Source organism: Scyliorhinus torazame, chromosome 9 (genome assembly GCF_047496885.1).
Source record: "Scyliorhinus torazame isolate Kashiwa2021f chromosome 9, sScyTor2.1, whole genome shotgun sequence".
NCBI lineage: Eukaryota > Metazoa > Chordata > Chondrichthyes > Carcharhiniformes > Scyliorhinidae > Scyliorhinus > Scyliorhinus torazame.
Window position 1 is genome coordinate 182,443,744 of NC_092715.1, and position 22,418 is coordinate 182,466,161.

Sequence of the window (22,418 nt, forward strand, 5' to 3'; positions counted from 1 at the left end):
GAACAACCTCGCTCTGGGAACACATGAAAGTTTGCCTTGTGCACCTAGTGCAAGAGAAACAACATAGAATAAGAGCTTATGTTGTTGGGGGTGATATATTGGCGTGGATGGACTAACCGGAAACAGCGAGTCGGGATAAATGCGCCCATGATCAGGTTGGCAAAAATGCAACTAGCCATAGTATCATAGTATTTACAGTGCAGAAGGAGGCCCATCAAGTCTGCACCGACCCTTGGAAAGAGCACCCTACCGAAGCCCACACCTCCACCCCATCCCCAAAACCCAGCAACCCCACCCAACCTTTTGGACACTAAGGGCATTTTTTCCAATTAAGAGACAATTTAGCGTGGCCAATCTACCTACCCTGCACATCTTTGGGTTGTGGGGGCGAAACCCACGCAAACACGGGGAGAATATGCAAACTACACACGGACAGTGACCCAGAGCCGGGATCGAACCTGGGACCTCAGGGCTATGAGCCAGCAGTGCTAGCCACTGCGCCACCGTGCTGCCCTTTGTGAAGTAAGGTTGAACAGGTTGGAGTTTGAAAGAATGAGAGATCATCTTATTGAAATATATTAACATTCTGAGGGGTTTTGACAGGGTATATGCAGAATGCATGTTTCCTCTGATGGGGGAACCCATAACTAGGGGATCCAGGTTAAAAATAAGACTGAGCGGAAAAGCTGTTTCTTTGCTCAGCGGATTGTTGGTGTTTGGATTGCTGTTCTACAGGGAGCAGTGGAAGCTGGGTCATTGAATATTTTCAAGGCTGAATTGGACAGATTTAAGTCAAGGGTTATGGGCGTAGGCAGGAAAGTGGGAGTTAAGTCAACAATCAGTTCATCCATGATTTGATCGAATGGCCGAGCAGACCCGATTTGTGTTGTTATGGTCACACAAAAACAGTAAGGGGTGAAATGGATCCACCCATCAGTGCAAAATGGAATCCTAGCCAATCAGCAGCCCATTTTTCACCGCTCTAGTTTTTGATTTCCACTGATGTGAAAATATTGCCATGGTTTTAAATTCGAACCAGGCAAAAGTGAGAATTGGAAATGGTTTCCAAAAATGATTTGAACTATCATTCTGTGACCTGATTAGACACAGCGAAGAATTGACTGCTGATTTAGCACAAGCCCATTTCGCACAAGCTGGGTGTGTACCAATTCCACCCGCAGGAAGCGAAATTGTCCTTTAAGATGTTATCTCTCATTTTAAATCTAGACTGCATTGCCAACTTCAGTCAAGCTTTTGGAAACCAGAACTGTGCACAGGCAGGTACACAGCAAAAACTTGTGAAAGATGGGGGGCGGGATTCTCAAAGCCGTGCCGGCTGGGAGAATCGGCGGTCGCGCCATTTTTCCACCGACGCAGGCGCGCGATTCTCCAAGGTGTGGAGAATCGGCACCATTCGCGCCGGCGCGTGTGGCGCGGCGCCAGTCGCTATCCGTGGCCGGGCCGCCGATTCTCCGGCCCGGATGGGCCGAGCGGCCTCATGTAAACGGCCTAGTCCCGCCGGCGGCGTCCACACCTGGTCGCTGCCGGCGGGTACTCATCGCGAAGGCTTGGGGGCCGGCCGGTGGGGAGGGGGGCTCCGATCCCAGGGGTGGCCTCCGATGGGGTCTGGCCCGCGATCAGGGCTCACCGATTGGCGGGCCGGCCTCTTTTTCCCCCCCCCGGGCCTATTTGCTTGTGCAACCGGCCCCAGAACCCCGGTGCCATGTTGGTGAGGGGCCGGCGCTCTGTGAGGCTTCTGCGCATACGTCGGTTGACACCGACGCCACTGCGCATGTCATCGTTGGCGCCGGCACAACCACGCATGCGCGGATCCTGCGGCACCCAGTTCGCACTGGGACCTGCGGCTGGAGTGTCGCGAACCACTCCAGCGCTGTGGGGGGGGGCCAGAATTCGACGTGGGAGCGGCCTGTTCATGCCGTCATAAAGCGCGACGGTGTTTGCGATGGCGTGGACACTCTGCCTCCATTTTGGAGAATCCCGCCCAGGGTTCTGCAAGAAGAATGACTGCAGAAAGAATCCTGTGGTTTACAGGGGCCAAACCTAGACAGAGATTATCCTGTTTAAATTTAAGATAAAACAAATGCACATGCAAAAAAACATGAATATTTCAGACTATAAATCAGAAGAGGATGCTTTTGTTGTACCCATTGTCATGATATACAGACAGGCAGCTAATGAACACAAGAGAACAGTACAGGACCAATGAGCAGGCAGGACACTCAGGGGGGTATCTCACTATAAAAGGCACAAGGCACTCACACTCCGCCTCTTTCCACTGATGAACATTTACAGAGTGAGTCAGGGTGTTTGTACAGTATCACACCTCCAGCACGTGGCTAAGAGCCAGTCTGGTTCAGTCAGACAGAGTAACCACACTTAGGTTAGCAGAGAGTCAAACTCTTGGAGAACTGTGCTAACTGTGCTACTGGTTCAATAAATCAGATTGAACTAACTTCAAGGTCTGGAGTATCTTTTGGTTAAAGCTGCATCCAGTTGCAGCCTGTGTTATGCCAGAGTACATAACACATCACCCATGTGATGCACTATAAGAGCAGCAGAGGTCAACTCACACAAGTGAGATTTTCAGACTTCTAAAGAAGGTGTTTTAAAAACATTTGTTTGTGGGATCTGAGCGTCGCTGAGAAGGCCTGCATGCATTGCACATCCCTAATTGTGGTGGCTAGCTGCAGCTTTTAACTGCTGTTGTAGGTACACCCACAGTTCTGTTAGGTTGAGAGTTCTGTTGTGTGACTTGAAGGGTAGTTTGGAGGTGGTGGCGTTCCCATGCTTCTGCTGCCCTTGTTTGTTGTGGATTAGGAAGGTGCTTTCAAAGAAGCCTTGGCAAGTGCATATAGCAGACGCTCCACACTGCATCTACCATGCATTGGTGGTCGAGGGACTGAATGTATATAATGGGGTGATAATCAAGTGGGCTGCTTAGTCCTGGATAGTTTGAGTTTATTTTGTTGTTGAAGTTGTACTCATCCAGGCAAATAAAGTATAGAGCAACAAAGTCTTGACATGTGTTGTTCAGTAGATAGCGAAATGACTGACGAGTGGGAGATGAGTTTAAAATATTTATATTGCTAATCCAGTATAGTTTATGGTCGTTGATGGTGGAGAATTTGGTGATGATGATGCTGTTGGATGTCAAGGATAGGTAGTTAGACTCTTCCTTGTTGGAGATGGTCACTGCCTGACTCTTGTGTGGTGTGAATGATATTGTCATTTATCAGCCCAAGCCTGAATGTTGTCCAAGCTTTGCTCAATGCAGGCACTGACTGCTTCACCATCTGGGGAAGTACCAATGGGACATTACCAACTGAACATTGAGCAGCCATCAGGGAATATTCCCACTTCTGGGGCGAGATTCTCCGACCCCCCGCCGGGTCGGAGAATCGCCGGCGGCTGGCGTGAATCCCGCCCCTGCCGGTTGCCGAAGTCTCCGGCACCAGAGATTCGGCGGGGGCGGGAATCGCGCCGCGCCGGTTGGTGGGCCCCCCTGCTCGATTCTCCGGCCCGGATGGGCCGAAGTCCCGCCGCTAAAATGCCTGTCCCGCCGGCGTAAATTAAACCACCTATCTTACCGGCGGGACAAGGCGGCGCGGGGGGGCTCCGGGGTCCTGGGGGGGTGCGGGGCGATCTGGCCCCGGGGGGTGCCCCCACGGTGGCCTGGCCCACGATCGGGGCCCACCGATCCGCGGGGGGGCCTGTGCCGTGGGGGCACTCTTTCCCTTCTGCCTCCGCCACAGTCTCCACCATGGCGGAGGCAGAAGAGACTCCCTCCACTGCGCATGCGTGGGAAGCTGTCAGCGGCCGCTGACGCTCCCGCGCATGCGCCGCCCGGAGATGTCATTTCCGCGCCAGCTGGCGGGGCACCAAAGGCCTTTTCCGCCAGCTGGCGGGGCGGAAATTCGTCCGCCGCCGTCCTAGCCCCTCAATGTTGGGGCTCGGCCCCCAAAGATGCAGAGCATTCCGCACCTTTGGGGCGGCGCGATGCCCGTCTGATTTGCGCTGTTTTGGGCGCCAGTCGGCGGACATCGCGCCGTTTCTGGAGAATTTCGCCCCTGATCTAATGACGGAGGTAGGTCGTTAATACAACTGAACCTGACGGGTTATTTATTGTAAACCTTATTTTTAACATCCATTAGATTAGAGGCAACTGGTAAATGAACCGCTGTGTGCGTGCACCTTCTCGCTGTGTGCTAACTGGCTTAATCATTGATGTGGTTTTGTGTGATTTGGGACTGGCAGCATTAACTACCATTTTCTCCTGATGACATCTGCTGTGTTAAGCTATTTGCACTGGACTAATTTTGCAATTAAATGTCCACAATCTTTTGCACAGGTTACATCGATTTTGGATGAAGTGCACTGAAGAATGTAGCAAAACCCAATGGAAACTCTTACTGCAGATTCCTTCCACCAGTGACATAAAGCATTTATGCAAATAACACCAAACTGGTGGAGACGCGTACTTATTTCCTTCCTGGTGGAAATACCTCATTACCTGCTGGCTTTCGCACCTTTCTCATTTCTGTGGGACCTCACAACTTTAGCATCCATTCAGCAAGAAAACAGATTCTAATTAATAGCAGATCAGTTAATGAATTATTTACATTTTTATGCAACAAAATTAGTGTGCGCACATACAATTTGACACAAATGGTTCAGATGGTATCACAGTAAAAGCATAAACCACAAAGTATGAAACCACTGAAGATACATGCTATAAATTAACAGGTCAGATGGTTTGTATAGACTGAGTATAGAGCAGTCGATTAAGTAATTGTAAGTGAACATGCGTACATCATACACAAAACTAATGGGGATCAATCACATACTCACGACAATGTGCCTGCAGTGCAGCACTGAGAGTGCTGCACTGCAGGAGGTACCAATTTTCAGATGAAATGTTAAATCGAGGCCTTATCTGTCCTCTCCGATGGACATAATAGATACACTATGCAAAGAAGAACAGCTGAGTTTTCCCAGCATCCTGATCAATGTTTATCCCTCAATCAACAACTCAAAAACAGATGTTCTTGACATTTATCAAGTCCCAGACAAAAATGTAGCATCCTCATCAGAGAGAGTTCTACACTGATGATGCCAGATGAGCATAACAAAGAACACCTACAGCATCAGCCTGGAAAGAGTTTGGTTTCAGCATCACAAATAAAATGTCATGGTCCAGGATGTTGCCATATAGCCAGTAATCAGCATTGCCAATATGACACCAGAGGCTATTGTCAGCTTTGCATATCTCTGCTCCACAATCAACAACGATCTGTCACTTCTTGGTGAAATCAACATACGTATTGCAAAAGCTGCAGTTATATCCAAGCTGAATAAGAGTGTAAACAACAGCATCTGGCCAAAAAAAACAAACTGAGAGTCTACCAGGTCCGTGTCCTCTGTACACTCCTCTGCAGGAGAAAAGGCTGAATTGCTGTCTTGGATGTTTCTTTGGCATCTCTTGGCAGGACAAGATCATCAATTCAGAGGTGCTGGAGCGTGCCAATTCCAACAGCATGCACTCATTTTTAAGCCAATGATATCTGTGCTTGCTTGACCATGTTCATCGGATGATTGAAGGTCATGTATCCAAAGACTATCTGCACAGTGAGCAGGCCACTGGGTTACAATGGCTGGGCACCCTTTCCCCCCTACAAGGACATTTGCAAGCAAAGCATGTGAATGGCAGACATTGCCACAGACAACTAGGATTCAGTCACCGACCGCTGTGACCCCTTGAGACTGACTGTTTGGAGATGCATTGGAAGAGACAAGGTGAAGCAGAAATCTCAGCTGTCTGAGGGAAGAACCGAGAGAAAACTAAGACCTGCAAATTTCGCACCTTCTCAGCCCATTGTCTTCCACTGCAGCAAATGCAGCAGATACTCCCATCCAGGTTGGGTCTCCTGAGCCACACCAAGTGATGTTTAGGCATAAATAATTATTGATGTGTTGGGTGTTCTGGATCCGTGGAACACATACAGGCCATCAACTATTAAAATAGTGCAACACTATTTTATTATGCTGCAATTGTATAAGGTGTTAGTGAGGCCACACCTGGAGTATTGTGTTCAGTTTTGGTCTCCTTACTTGAGAAAGGACGTACTGGCACTGGAGGGTGTGCAGAGGAGATTCACTAGGTTAATCCCACAGCTGAAGGGGTTGGATTACGAGGAGAGGTTGAGTAGACTGGGACTGTACTCGTTGGAATTTAGAAGGATGAGGGGGGGATCTTATAGAAACATTTAAAATTATGAAGGGAATAGATAGGATAGATGCGGGCAGGTTGTTTCCACTGGCGGATGAAAGCAGAACTAGGGGGCATAGCCACCCAAAGGGTTGTGAATCTATGGAATTCCTTGCCCAGTGAAGCAGTAGAGGCTCCTTCATTAATTGTTTTTAAGATAAAGATAGATAGTTTTTTGAAGAATAAAGGGATTAAGGGTGATGGTGTTCGGGCCGGAAAGTGGAGCTGAGTCCACAAAACATCAGCCATGATCTCATTGAATGGTGGAGTAGGCTCGAGGGGCCAGATGGCCTACTCCTGCTTCTAGTTCTTATGTTCTTATTAAGCTAGAAACTGTTGAACATACTTTCACTGTGGGTTAACACGATGTTAGATTAAACTAAAGACCTGTGCCTGTCCGAACACTCAGCGCATGGTGAAGATCTGTGCTGTAAGCTGTAAGCTCTGTCCTTCTGAGAGGCTGCATCCCGAATGAGCGGGAACTCTGATGCCCCCTGTCTTTATAGTGAGTGTGCTCTAACTGGTGATTGGCTGCAGTGTTGTGTGTGTTGATTGGTCTTGCTGTGTGTCCATCAGTGCGTGTGTATCTGCACCATGATATGCTGGTGTATATCATGACATCCCCCCCTTTCATAAAAGAATTTATGTGTGTGGCAATAAATAATGTATGGTGAGAATGTTCCTAACTACGTGTGGGGTGCGAAGACATATTTACAGGACTACGTACATGAGAACTAAGCTATTGACATGGGAAGGTGCCTGGTGCAGAGAAGCAGTATGCAACAAGAATAACAAGATCAACACTATATACAAACCAGGGAAACGATCAAACAAAGCAACAAAACAATTCAGAGAGTCTATAAGTCTGCAAAGTTCATAAATTAAGTCTCTGAGGTGGGCGACGAATTCTGGTTGACCGCCTCAAGGGTGGGTCGAGAGCCGTCGGTTCAGGAGTGGGCTGGACTGCGTCAGAGTCAGGGGGAGGCAGAGTGACAGGGAGCTCTGCTTAGTCCGTGGTAGGGTCAGCAAGAGGGCGAGGCGACAGTGGAGGATCACGTGGCGAGCGTGGAACGAGACGAAGGGTGCGTCAATTGCGGCGCAGAATAGAACCATCCGGTAGACGAACCAGGAACGAGCGGGGGGGCCACCTGCCGAAGGACAACAGCGGTCGCAGACCAGCCCCCATCCGGAAGATGGACGCGGACGTTGTCATCTGGAGCCAGAGCAGGGAGATCGGCTGCACTGGAGTCACGAGCCGCCTTGTGCTGTGCACGAGACAGCTGCATCCGGCGAAGGACCGGAACGTGGTCGAGGTCTGGGACATGGATGGACCGTCATCCTCAGGGTACGACCCATGAGTAACTGGGCTGGCGACAGGCCAGTGGACAGCGGGGCAGAGCAATAGGCCAGCAAGGCAAGGTGGAAATCGGACCCAGCATCGGCCGAGCCTTGCATAGGAGCCGTTTGACTATATGCACTCCCTTCTCCGCTTTGCCATTGGATTGGGGGTACAGGGTACTGGATGTCACATGGGCAAAATTGTACTGCCTGGCAAAGTTGGACCATTCCTGGCTGGCGAAGCAGGGGCCATTGTCCGACACAACCATGAGCGGGATGCCGTGTCGAGCAAATGTTTCTTTACATGCACGAATGACGGCAGACGAGGTGATGTCGTGCAACCATATCACCTCCGGGTAATTCGAAAAGTAGTCCACGATCAGGACATAGTCTCTACCCAGCGCGTGGAACAGGTCGATGCCCACCTTGGTCCATGGTGACGTGACCAACTCATGGGGCTGCAGGGTCTCGCGTGGTTGGGCCGGCTGGGAGCGCTGACAAGTGGGGCAGTTGAGCACTGTGTTGGCTATGTCCTCATTAATGCCGGGTCAGTACGCTGCCTCTCGGGCCCGTCGGCGGCACTTTTCCACGCCAAGGTGGCCCTCGTGTAGTTGTTCCAGGACAAGTTGCCGCATGCTATGCGGGATGACAATGTGGTCCAGTTTTAGAAGAACCCCGTCTACTACCGCCAGATCATATCTGATATCATAGAACTGAGGGCATTGGCCCTTGAGCCACCCGTCCGTTAGGTGGCGCATGACACGCTGTAGCAAGGGGTCAGCTGCCGAATTTGGACAAGGCGTCCCTCCGTGGCAGGTAGATTGGAGGCCGCGAATGCCACATGGGCGTCAATCTGGCAGACAAATCCCGCTGGGTCACATGGAGTGTTGACTGCCCTGGAGAGAGCGTCAGCAATGATGAGGTCTTTGCCTGGGGTGTATACCAGCTGGAAGTCATATCGCCGGAGCTTGAGAAGAATACGCTGGAGGCGAGGCGTCCTATCGTTCAAGTCTTTCTGTATTATGTTAACCAGTGGGTGATGGTCGGTCTCGACGGTGAATTGAGGAAGTCCGTAGACATCATCGTGAAACTTAACCACACCGGTCAGAAGGCCCAGGCACTCCTTTTCTATCTGCGAGTAGCGCTGATCCGTGGGGGTCATCGCACGTGACGCATATGCAACGGGGCCCATGATGAGGCCTCATCACGTTGAAGGAGCACTGCCCCAATGCCGGATTGACTGGCATTGGTCAAGATTTTGGTCTCCTTTGCTGGATCAAAGAAAGCTAAGACCGGGGCAGTGGTCAGCTTTGCTTTGAGTTCTCTTCATTCGTGCTCGTGGGCAGGGAGCCATTGGAAGTCTGTCGTCTTCCTGACCAGGTTCCTGAGAGCCGTGGTATGAGAGGAGAGGTTAGGGATAAATTTCCCTAAAAAATTGACCATGCCCAGAAATCGGAGGACGCCTTCTTGTCCTCTGGCGTTTTCATAGCTGTGTTGGCAGCTACCTTGTCCGTATCCAGCTGCACACCCAATTGGGGGATGTGGTCCCCGAGGAACTTGAGTTCCGTCTGACCAAAAGAGCATTTGGCCCTGTTGAGGCGGAGGCCATGCTCATGTATACGTCTGAATATGCGCTGGAGGCGACTAACATGCTCCTGTGGGGTGGTGGACCAAATGATTATGTCATCGACATAGACGCGAACACCTTCAATGCCTTCCATCATTTGTTCCATAATCCTATGCAACACTTCTGAAGCAGATATGATCCCGAATGGCATCCTGTTGTAACAATATCTGCCAAAGGGGGTATTAAATGTGCAAAGTTTCCTGCTGGATTTATCGAGCTGGATTTGCCAGAATCCTTTTGAGGCGTCGAGTTTGGTGAAGAGCTTGGCGTAGCATGTGAGCTCTTCGCACTTGGGAATTGGATAATGCTCCCTCATGATATTGCGATTTAGATCCTTGGGATCAATGCAAATTCTCAATTCGCCGGAAAGCTTTTTTACACATACCATGGAACTGACCCAGTCGGTCGGTTCTGTGACTTTGGAAATCACACCTTGGTTCTGGAGGTCCTGCAGCAGCTGCTTGAGGCGGTCCTTAAGGGGTGCTGGGACCCTGCGAGGTGCAAGCACCACAGGCATGGCATTCGGTTTTAATAAAATCTTGAAGGTGTATGGGAGCGTGCCCATGCCCTCGAAGATTTTGTGGTACTGGTTGATAATGGTGTCGAGCTGCGCCCTGAAGTCGGTGTCCTGAAAGGCAGATGCGTCAGCAGGAGAGAGAGAGTGAACTCTCGGAACTAGGTTCAACAGCTTGCATGCCTGCGCGGCAAGCAGGGATGCTTTCGAGGAGCCCACGATTTCAAAGGGAAGGATGGCTTTGCGTGACTTGTGTGTTACTTCGAGCTGACACGAGCCGCTGGCCGCAATGGCATTGCCATTATAATGTAATAGCTGGCAGGCTGATGGGAGATTGGCTGGTTTGACACAAAGGCTTTGGAGGTCAGACGTTTTTGTTGTTCTTTTTGTCGCGCTTGTTGCTTCTGTTTTCATTGTTTTAGCTTTTATTCTTGTTCTTTTTCTTGTCATGCTTGTTGTTTCTGGGATGCTTCTTGTTGCACTGCATGTTGTTTTTGTTACTGCTGTGCTTCATGTGGTTTTTGTTGTTTTTGTTGCGCTCAATGAGTGTGCCATGTGGATGATTTGAGTCATTGTCACAGTTATTGGTGTCAGTGTCCTTTGTGATATCTGCTACATTGAGCGTATCTTCTTGAGAATTGTGAGAATGATCTGATGTTGCATTGATGTTGGTGACATCAGTCATTTGTGGTGGATTTGATTCCTCTTCTTTGCTTACTTGGTACTCCTCTTCTAGAGTCATTTCTGGTTCACTTGAATCATCATTGATTTCTTGGTGCTCCTCTTTGGAGTCAAATTCTTCACTATTTCATTTTGTTGTGGGTTGTGGTGCTCCTTTTCTGGAATCAAAATCTTCAAGATTTATATTGACATGGTCTCGCTGGTCTCTTGGTGCTCCTCTTCTGGAGTCAAAATCTTCAAGATTTCAATTGACGTGGTCTCACTGGACTCATGGGTGACCGTCCTCTGATTATTGAGTGCTTCTGTGCAGACGAGCTGAAATATGTCAGTCTCGCTGTGATCCTGCACATCCTGTCTGGGAATTGTGATTTCTTCGTCACTTGTCTCACATACAGTGGGTAGACATTCAGTGCCTTCTTCTGGTGGCTCAAATAAGCTTGATAGATCTTCATGGCCTTGTACATGCATGGCGTTCGCTATGGAGTGTTTGCTTGCTTCCATTTTTGAGCCTGTCACCGAGCTGTCTGTGGAGGCTTGCATCACTCTCTTTGTGGAGGTTTGTGTCGCTCTCTCTATGGAGTCCTTCATCGCGCTCTCTGTGGAGTCCTTCATTGCTCTCTCTGTGGAGTCTGTCATCGCTCTCTCTGTGGAGTCTGTCATCGCTCACTCTGTGGAGTCTGTCATTGCTCTCTCTGTGGAGTCTGTCATTGCTCTCTCTGTGGAGTCTGTCATCGCTCTCTCTGTGGAGTCTGTCATCGCTCTCTCTGTGGAGTCTGTCATCGCTCTCTCTGTGGAGTCTGTCATCGCTCTCTCTGTGGAGTCTGTCATCGCTCTCTCTGTGGAGTCTGTCATCGCTCTCTCTGTGGAGTCTGTCATCGCTCTCTCTGTGGAGTCTGTCATCGCTCTCTCTGTGGAGTCGTGCAGTGTTCTCATTGTCGAGTTGATCTGTGCTCTCTGTGTGGCGTCGTCTTCGTCTTGGGTATTGCTGTCATCCAATGTATCGACGATCTGCCATGGCACCATGGTATTGGATTCATCTACCATGAGAAGAGTCGTATTGAGCTTTTCAACCGTGTTGCTGATGCTGTGATCAGGATCTCCGAATAACTCAGCCATGTCTGAGCAGTATTGTGTGCATTGTTCGATAGACAAATCATCACTTTTTGTTTCGGAGTTGTGATCGTTCTCCATGTTCAATGAACAAATCATCTTCTTGTGTGGAGGCTGGGACCCTCCGTGGTGCATGGACCACTCTCTGTTTCTTGGCGTCAGACTCGTCTGCACCACGTCAATAGAAATCTGACTGGCAGCATAATCCTGTACTCATGAGTCGGGTGTCATGTATGCTGGGCTGAAGATTCCCCATTCCGAAGAACTTATCTTCGATGTCTTCACGGTACAACACCTCTAGTTGCGGTTTGGATTTGGTGCTGGGGTAGCCATTCCCCAAGATGAAATCTTCGTCTGGGTCGTAGTCTACAAGGACCACATCATCTTCTAGGGCGGTACTAACTGCTTGTTCCAGGGTGTTGTGAAAGTTATTTTCAACTGCTGGTGTAAGTTTGGACATTGTTCTGTCTTTTGAGGCAAGAAAATTGGGTTTTGCAGCTTTAAATTTCCTTTTGTTTATTTTCGTACATTTCTCTTTTAAGTGGACACAGCCCTGGTCCTCTGACGTCATGGCGCTCGTGACATCATGCGTAGGTCTCGATTGCCCATGCACACTGAGTTTCCTATACTGTGCCCTTTCTTCGCAACTGAGCATGTGCGGCTCCTTTCCCAAGATGGCTGCCGCTCCGAACTTCCTTCAATCCTGCCTCTGCCTCGTGGTAAGTTTTGGTGCCGTTTTTTCCGATTTTCTTTTCTAGACACTGATTCTGTGTTTGTAAAAACTGACAGTATTTATTTTGTTTTTGTTCATAAGCAAGGCATTTTTGAATAGCAGTTTCTAGAGTTAGATGCTTATTTTGTGATAGTTCTTCCCTCAAATGTTTATCAGATAGTCCAGAAATTAATTGATGTATTATCACAGTGTCTCTGAAATCAGCATAACCACAGCCTTGTGGTTATTAACTTGAGATTTGTAATAAAATCAGTGATGGGCCCTCCGTTTCTCTGACAAGAGTTAAATCTTTCCAGCCTCTCACCAGACGGACCCTTACAGTGTTCATCAAATTTTTTGAGTACAACTTCTAATTTGGATTTGTCCTCACCTTCTAAGTAATTAAAGCAATTATAGATTTCTCTAGCTTCATCCCCTCCTGTTGAGAGTAGTAGGGCTATTTTCGTTGCGTCAGAGGCAGTGCTTAAATCATTAGCTGTAATAAATATTTGGAACAGTTGTTCAAACATTTTCCAGTTATAACTTAAATTACCGGTTGTTTCCAGCTGCCATGGAGTTCCAACAAGTTCCATCGAATCAGTTAGTTGTCGAGGATCCATTTGCTGCGAAGTCTTCCACAGTCGAATATCCAGTTTAAGTTTTTCTTCTCTTGCTGGTGTCTAACTCGCTTTCTGAAATCACTCCTGGTATCATATGTTATTCTCTAAGTCTGAATAAAGATTGTAGACTTCCAGTTAACACAAATACTTTATTCAATGGGTTTGTTCTGTTTCCAGAGCTTAACTAGATTAATACAGTCAAGCGGTATGACCAGTGAAGCTAAGGTAAGCTGCCTATGCAGAGCTGTCTTTGTGTGCTGCTGCTCCCTAGCCCTGTGCTTCTGAAAGACGGATCCTGCCTTGGGCTCGACCCTTTATACCCGTCTCTGATGCTGCCCTCTAGTGATGCAGTGGCTGTTACATCTGTGCTGCAGTCCCTGGTGTATCACTACAGGTTGCTGTCTTGTGTGGAATTTGCACGTTCTCCCCGTGTCTGCATGAGTTTCCTCCGGGTGCTCCAGTTTCCTCTCACCAGTCCAAACATGTACAGGTTAGGTGGATTGGCCATGCTAAATTGCCACTTAGTGTCCAAAGGTTAAGTGGGGTTACAAAATAGGGTGGGCGTGTGGATCAAGGTAGGGTGCCCTTTCGGAGGGTCAGTACAGACTTGATGGGCCGAATGACCTCTTTTCACATGATGGATTCTATGATTCACTCCACTTCCTTTGGACTTTGACGCAGGAGCCAGGGACCTGGTGTGCTGCCTGAAACTCACTCGGCATGAGTCAGGAAGGTTGGGAGGGGCATTTTATTTTATCATGGGTAATTGGGTAAGGAGTGACATTGCAATGCTGATTGCCACTCTGATGGCCCAATAATAAGCGTCTGGATTCCATGGGTGATGTCAGATTTGAGAAGATCAGTAAAGCTTGAAGTGAGAAGAAGACGGCTTAATATTTCCAAGTAAGGAAAGTAAGTATAGAGTGCCAAGATACTGCATCATTGATGCATACTGAGAAAACTTACCTCAGCAGCATGTAAAAGCCTACAAGCTAGACTTCGCTCGGACTCTGAGCAAAAGTACAGCTATGCACCATGACGCAACACCATTGTACTCTCCTCTGTCATCTTTAGTTTTATAATAAAGGGTGTTGCATTTCGATGATGAAGCTGCAATAATGCTATACTCACTCGGCTATGGTTTATTAGATGTGACCATGGTCCAAGTGCTGAGTTTTGACCCAGAACAAATAGTAAAACATGACCACACATGAAAAATTAAAATCAAAGCCAACTTCATCTCAGCTGAAGCATTATCTTCAGTGCCGAAATGTCTTTGTTCCACATGTACAATATCTGGAAAGTGGAACCAATGACATAAGCATATTCCCTCAGATACTAGCGCCTTATTTCATCATACATTGAGGCCCCAAATCCACACAACACCAAGGATGCACAGCATTTTCTTCTCTTATTCCATGTAGATTACAGGCGAGCCCCATAATGTATCAAGAATGTTGGGCTGCTTTGTGCATGAACCTTTAAGGGTTATATCATAAATGACTGTCAATAATTACACCGAATGTGATGTATTCATCCTATGACTTGGATTCCGGCTCGAGCTAGGAGTAGATATAATAGTCTCCTGGTTAACTCTAAATGGTCCTATTTTCAAATAAATAACCCACACTTTTTTCTCACCAATCCTTACGTATGATTGGTACATTTATATCGAAGACGAATGCAACAATGCCTCAGTAATATTCCTGATCCAATTTCAATGGTTACTTCAAAGCGGGAGCTCAATAATGCACGACAGGGTGGCTCAATCCTCCATGTAGGGCCATTGGGGACCTAGGATTTCTGCTCCATTGTTTCCAAAGCTCAACTGCTGCATCAGATATATTTAGGAAGCTCTTGTTTTACTCAAACATTGGCACACATTTTAGGGGAGTCAACATGTCTCAACATGTCTCAACATGCCAACTCAACCTCAACATACTAAAAGTGTGCATGTGTTAGAATTGTCTTTGAAACATTTTAAAATAGCTAATTTTGAGCTCAAATGCCAGATCAGCTTGAGGTCCCACAGGCGTGGCATTGCCTGAAGTGAAGTTTTCCCATATTATGGGGTATGGTAGCACAGCAATTGCGTTACTGGACTAGTAATTCCGAGGCCTGGTGTAATGACCAGAGACACGAGTTAAAACGCTACTGCAGCAGTTGATTAAATGAATGAGGAATAAAAAGCTAGTCTCAGCAACAGTTCATGCTAACCCATGGCCCCCATGATCCCGATGCCAAATTGGTGCACACTCAAGCCAACCCATTCACTGCATACATCACCATTTGCCCTTGTCCCCTCCTCACCTGGTATCCTTGGGCAGTTTATTGATAGCTTTGACACTTCCTGAGCATGTTTGACAGCTTTGACACTTTCTGGATAGCTTTGACAGGTTTGATAGCTGGAGATTGTTTTACAGTTTCTTGCCAGCTGGACAATTCCTTGATAGCTTGACAGCTCCTTGACAGTTCCAATAAGTATTTTTGTGTAAAATGTGCATACTCCCGTTCACTTTCACCAATCCAAAAGCATGCCATGCCTCTCTCCAAGATTGCCGTACCTTACCTAAAGATGTCCTAAGACATCCAAAGAGTTGCCCTGGCTGTCCAAATGCATCCAACAAGTTCAGTCCTGCCTTTACCTGTTCTAATCTGCACTCTCCAGATTCCACACTCCTATTCTTCCAAATTTCGTGGAGGCAGACGCAGCTGCCTCTGAGTCAGTCACGCGTGAATTCTGGCCTGACTCCAGTCTTACCCCGGTGAAGATGGGAAATGCCTGTTTTGGGGGCAGAGTTTAGAAATTTTGGCCATTTCTGGGATTTTCACCACAATGGAAAGCCTCTGTCGTGGTGAATATCTGGGCCATAGTTTTGTGTTTAACTTTTAACTGCTCTCTAGAATCACCTCGCAAGCTACTCCCATGTATTCAAGGAAGTGGTTGGCTGCCAATTTTTCAAGTGCAACAGGGAAGCCTGCTGGCCTACCAGTGTGCCTGCACCCTGAATTAAAGATTATTAAAAACATAATGAACAGCCCCATGTGACTATATATTGATAACTTCAGGATTGTAAGAAAATTCAATTCTGGATGCCAGTTCAGAACTGGTTTTATTGGTTATGAAGCTGAATGATGTAGACATAAGCAGCCCAATTCTATTCACACATTTGTCTGCATGTTCTACTGACATGTTGGCACAAGAAAAGGCAGTTGCAGCATTCACGGAGGTCAATGTGACAATTAATTCACTGCTATTGTATGGTGTTTGTAGGGAGTTTTTATCAAGCATATCAAATTGGGTAAGTTACATACTTATTTTAACAAAGTAGCTGGTATTTAGAAGCAAGTGTTTTGTATCTCTAACAGGTGCAGCTTTTGTACAGGCTATGTATGCTTTTGGTTCAATGACATACCATCATAATGAATGCTATGATGCCTGTTTCTTCATGTAATTCAGTGCTATCTAGTATATGTCTTGACAAGGCCAGAAGTATGTGTAAATAACAGGGATGGGGGGAATTCATTTAATTCTGACTGAAGCGTCCAATTTAGATTTGATTTCTTGGTGTAGAGTGGCTGAACTGTAAATGCAAGATGCTACTCAACAAGAACTGTGTCCTGATATAGCAAATCGAGCCCAATACAACATTCAATAAACGAGTAGGGAGCACTTGGCTGCATATCAATAGGCATTGAGCCACCAAAGCAAGGTGTTGAAGTCAATAATTTCCTGCTTCTGGACTGCAGTAGAAAGATTCAACAAAGCTCGTTAAGGCAAAATAACAAGGCTTTTTTTACTAAAAGACTGCATGCAATAATGGCTGAAACTTGAGGTCAGAGAGCAGTTAGTACCACTGCTGATTCCTTCCCAAGTCCGCGCTTACAGAGAATCAACTCAGTATTTATACATTGCCATTATCAAGATTGCGTGACTACAGCTTAGTCAGGAATTCGATCGGAAGTAGAAACGGAAGCAATGTCATAAACCTGTTGATCTTCTCGGACTCTTTGTCTCATCCCTCATACCATTATCTTGTCCTTTGATAGAACATTAAAAGGTCGGAGGAGACTCATCCATTCCTTATCTTTTCTTATTCATGCTGCCCTGAGTTATGACGAGTTAGCCTTATCAGAAATTACAGAGGTCAGGCATTTTGGAATAGCTTGACCTTCTCTGACCTTATTCATGCTTTAAGTTATGCGGAGTCAGCCTTATTGGTCTTCCAAAGGGGTCTGGTACATTGAAATGGCTAGGTCAGCTTTTCTTACATCGAACCGAATTGTACCAGTTTTCCCACCGTGCCATTACTTAATTCAGACAACATCACAAAGGCTTTGCTCCATCCAATGTACAGTGACAGAGTATGTAGGCCATTGATCTAGACTTATTTTTTATAAACATTTTATTGAGGTATTTATGGTTTAACAACAACAAAATAAACGGCTGCCACCTCCGGGCGAACCCTAACATTGACCCTCTCAAAGCAAACTTGATTTTCTTCAAACAGAGAAAGCTAACCATGTCAGATAGCCAGGTTTCCGACTTCGGGGGCTTTGAGTCCCGCCAAGCTAATAATATCCGTCTCCGGGCTACCAGAGAGGCAAAGGCCAGAACGTCTGCCTCTTTCTTCGGATCTTCCGACACTCCGAAAATTGCCACCTCTGGACTCATTGCCACCCTTGTTTTTAACACCGTGGACATGACATCCGCAAACCCCTGCCAGAATCCCCTAAGCTTTGGGCATGTCCAGAACATGTGGACACTGTTCACTGGCCCTCCCACACACTTTGCCCACCTGTCTTCTACCCCAAAGAACCTGCTCATCCGGGCCACTGTCATGTGAGCCCGGTGAACGACCTTGAATTGTACCAAGCTTAGCCTGGCACATGATGTGGATGCATTGACTCTACTCAACGCCTCCGCCCAGAGACCATCCTCTATTTCGCCTCCCATCTCCTCCTCCCATTTGCGCTTCAGCTCCTCCGTCTGCGTTCCCTTTGCCCCCATGAATTCCTTGTAGATGTCCGAGACCCTCCCTTCTCCCACCCACACTCTGGAAACTACCCTGTCCTGTATCGCCCTTGGTGGTAGGAACGGGAAGGTTGAGACCTGTCTACGTAGGACGTCCCGCACCTGCAGGTACCTGATTTCATTTCCCCTCGCCAATCCAAATTTCTCTTCCAGCTCCCTCAGGCTAGGAAAGCTCCCTTCTATAAACATATCCCCCATCCTCTCAATCCCTGCTCTCCGCCAGATCGGAACCCCCCATCCATTCCCGGGGCAAACCGGTGATTATTACAGATTGAAGACCACACCGATGCTCCCACATGCCCCCAGACCCTCAGGGCAGCCACCACCACGGGGCTGGTGGAGTACCGTGTCGGCAGGAATGGCAGAGGCGCTGTTATCAATGCCCCCAAGCTGGTGCCCTTGCATGAAGCTGCCTCCATTCGCTCCCATGCCGACCCGTTCCCCACCACCCACTTCCTGATCATGGCTATATTCACCAGCCAATAGTCATTACTGAAGTTCGGCAGCGCCAGCCCGTCCTCCCCCTGGCTCTGCTCAAGCATCCCCTTGTTTACTAGCGGGGTCTTGCCCGCCCATACAAAGCCAGTGATTACCTGATTGACCGTTTAAAAAAGGACCGTGGAATAAAGATGGGGAGACACTGAAACACAAACAGGAATCTCGGTAGGACCGTCATTTGCACCGTCTGCACCCTCCCAGCTAGTGACAACGGGGGCTCCATCCCCCCTCCGAAAATCATCCTTCATTTGGCCTACTAGTTGGGCCAGATTTAGCTTGTTCTACCTGGAAGCCTAGGTACCAAAAGCTACCCCCTACCACTCTAAATGGCAGCTCCCCCAACCGCCTCTCCTGTCCCCTTGCTTGGACCGCAAACATCTCACTTTTCCCCATATTTAGTTGATACCCCGAAAACCGGCCAAATTCCCCCAGAATCCTCATAACCTCTTCCATCTCCTCTAATGGGTCCGATACAGACAGGAGCAGGTCGGCTGTGTAAAGCGAGACTGTGTTCCTCCCCACGCCCCCCCCCCCCCCCCCCCCCCCAACCAGCCCCTTCCAGCCCCTTGAGCCTCTCAGCGCAATTGCCAGCGGCTCTATGGCTTACGCGAACAATAGTGGGGAGATGCAGCCTAAAATAGTCCGATGTTGTCCTATTCGTCCGTACGCTCGCCGCGGGAGCCTTATATAATAACCTGACCCAGTCAATAAAGCCCCACCCAAATCAAAACCGTCCCAGTACCTCCCACAGATATTCCCATTCTACTCGATCAAAAGCCTTCTCTGCGTCCATTGCGACCACTACCTCCACCTCCCTACCTTCCGGGGGCATCATTATCACATTTAACAACCTTCTTACATTGGCCACCAACTGCATTCCCTTAACAAATCCCATCTGGTCCTCCCCAATGACGTCCGGAACACAATCCTCAATCCTAGAGGACAAGAATCTGGCCAGCAGTTTGGCATCTACATTCAATAGGGATATCGGCCTGTAGGACCCACACAGCTCTGGGTCCTTTTCCCGCTTCAGGGTCAATGAAATCGTGGCCTGTGACATCGTCGGAGGAAGGACCCCACGCTCCCTTGCCTCATTGAATGTCCTCCAACAGCGGCCCCAATATCCCAGAGAACTTTTTATAAAACTCCACTGGGTACCAGTCTGGCCCCGGGGCTTTACCCGACTGCATGGCCTTCAGACCCTCCGCTATCTCTTCCAACCCGATTGGGGTCCCCAGCCCTTCTACCAGCCCCCCGTCCACCTTCGGGAAATTCAGCCCCCCCTAGGAAGTGCCTCATCCCCTCCTGCCCAGCTGGGGGTTCTGACCCATACAGCCTACTGTAAAACTCCTTGATATCACATGGAGTGAATTGAAATGGTTGAAGACTGGCAGCTTATCGCTTCTTGGCCTTTTGGCTCAGATCAAGTGTAGTATCTGCTCTGCCTTTTGGCTCAGATCTGGCATGTCTCTCTTGTGGGGACCATGAATTGGATTCAATTTGAATTTGAATTTGGTTTTGGAGCACGCGAGGAGCTGGATTAGGGGTTCGCCCCTGTCCACACTCTGAGCCCTGGCTTGGTAACTCAGAAAAAGTATATAAAGAAAATAACCAAAGACTGTCGGCAGTGATTCTGGAGACCTCCCAAGGAGGCCAAGATGGATCATCCACTTGACACTTCTGGCTGAAGGTGTTTCCAAATTCTTCAGCCTTGTCTTTTGCACTGATGTGCTGCACAATACCTCCCCGCATTATTGAGGATGGGATATTTTTGCAGACTTCTCCGGTTAGATGTTTAATTGTCCATTGCCTTCATGACTGGATATGGCAGGTGTACATAACTTTGATCTGATCTGTCAGTGTGGAATCGATTGGCTCTTGGCATGCTTCACCGGGATGACATCCTGTTTTTAGGTATACCTGGTGCTGCTTCGGGTATGCTCTCCCACACTCTTCATTGAACCATTGATGATAATGGTAAATTGGGGGATATGCAACCATAAGCTTGCCGATTATACTTGAATTCATTTCTGCTGCTGGCACACAGTACCTCTATGGATGCCCAGTTTTGAGTTGTTAGATCTGTTCTGAATCTGTCCCATTTTGCACGGTGAGGGGTATCATCTGTGTGAAGATGGGACTGTGCAACGATTGCTTCTAACAATACTGTCATAAGTAGATTGTTGGTGATGAGAGCAAGTAGTTTTTTTTTCCTCTTCCCCTCACCTCCTGCCCCAGCTCAATCTAGCAGATTTGCCCTTCAAGATTCAGCCAACTCCGTCAGTAGAAGTGCTACTGAGCCACTCTTGGTGATGGACATTGAAGTCCCCCAACTAGAGAACATACTGTGCTCTTGCTGTTCTCCATGCTTCTTTCAAGTGCTGTTCAACATGGAGGACTACTGATTCAGCAGCAGAGGGAGGATGGGAGGTGGTAATCAGCAGGTACTTGTCCATGTTCAGCCTGATGCCATGAATCTTCAAGGGGCCTGGAGGCAGTGTTGAGTACACTGAGGTAATTCTATCCTGACTGAACACTACTGTGCTCTCACCTGCCTGGGTGACATGAGGGCCTGAAATATCAATTCTTGCAACTCGGAAGACACGAGTTGATGACAAAGGAAAATGGTGAAATCACCATGACGGCCAGGATGCAACCCCGAAAAAAATCCTACAATATCACCTGATAACAGTTTCTTATGTGCCAGAACCTGCCTCTCACTGATTGGTCTCTCCAGTCATCGGCAAACGTACTCTCTCCTCAATTGATTTGCTGCATGTCCATATCATACGTAGATTGAAGGATGCTGCAACAATGACCAAGTTGTTGTTTACTTGAAGATTTCTGTCACTGTAGACTTTCCACGGTTGAAAACTCATAACAAGTGAATCTTTCATATTTCTGGAGACTTCAACAAGGCCAACCTCAAGAGTGTACTGCCAAAATTCCACCAGCACATCTCCTGTCCCACCAGAGGCGACAACACTCTTGATCACTGCTACTCAAAAATCAAGGGATGCCGTTCCATCCCCCGACCACACTTTGGGAAATCAGACCATAAGACGGTGCTCCTTCTCCCGGCATACAAGCAGAAACTCACGTAGGAGAATCCAGCTAAGAAGGTCGTGCAGTGCTGGTCCGAGGAAACAGAAGAGCTCTTACGTGACTGCTTAGAGACAGTGGACTGGTCCATATTTAAGAACTCAGCGACCAACTTAAATGAGTATGCCACCACCGTCACAGACTTCATCAGCAAATGTGTGGATGACTGCATGCCAAAGAAAGCAGTACGTGCGTTCCCCAACCGGAAACCATGGCTCAATCGCGAGATTGACTCCCTACTGAAGGACAGATCTGAGGTGTTCAAGGCAGACGACCCTGACCTATACAAGAAATCCAGGTACGACCTCCGCAAAGCCATCAGAGATGCCAAGAGAGAATATCAAACCAAGCTAGAATCACAGACAGACTCTCGGCGGTTGTGGCAAGGACTAAACAACATAACGGGCTACAAAGCGAAGCCTAACAGTATCTCTAGCAGCAGCGCACCCCTCCCCGATGAACTCAATGCATTCTATGCTCGGTTTGAGCAGGTAACCAACAATCCGCTGTCGAATGCCCCAGCAGCCCATGATTCACCCATACCCACCATCACAGCTTCCGAAGTCAGATTGGCCTTCCTGAAAGTGAACCCACGGAAGGCGACAGGCCCGGACGGGATCCCTGGTCGTGCACTCAGAGCCTGCGCGGACCAGCTGGCAGAGGTATTCGCGGACATCTTTAACCTGTCCCTACTCCACTCCGAGGTCCCCACCTGCTTCAAGAAGACCACCATCATACCGGTACCAAAGAAGAACCAGGCAACGTGCCTCAATGACCAGTGGCCCTGACTCCAGTCGTAATGAAGTGCTTCGAGAAGTTGATCATGAAGCGCATCACCTCCATACTCCCAGAACGCCTTGATCCACTGCAATTCGCATACCGCTGCAACCGGTCC

The 22,418-nt window shown here is 48.2% G+C and overlaps 1 protein-coding gene and 1 non-coding gene across 6 annotated transcripts in view; both read left to right on the top strand.

The window, feature by feature from the left end:
- The window catches only part of dock8 (dedicator of cytokinesis 8), a 451,209-nt gene that overhangs the window by 136,060 nt on the left and 292,731 nt on the right, over window positions 1-22,418 (top strand). The window lies entirely within an intron of this gene.
- LOC140430148 (U2 spliceosomal RNA) lies at window positions 19,819-20,018 on the top strand. Its single transcript, XR_011949334.1, has one exon. It is a non-coding gene; the product is annotated as a U2 spliceosomal RNA (small nuclear RNA).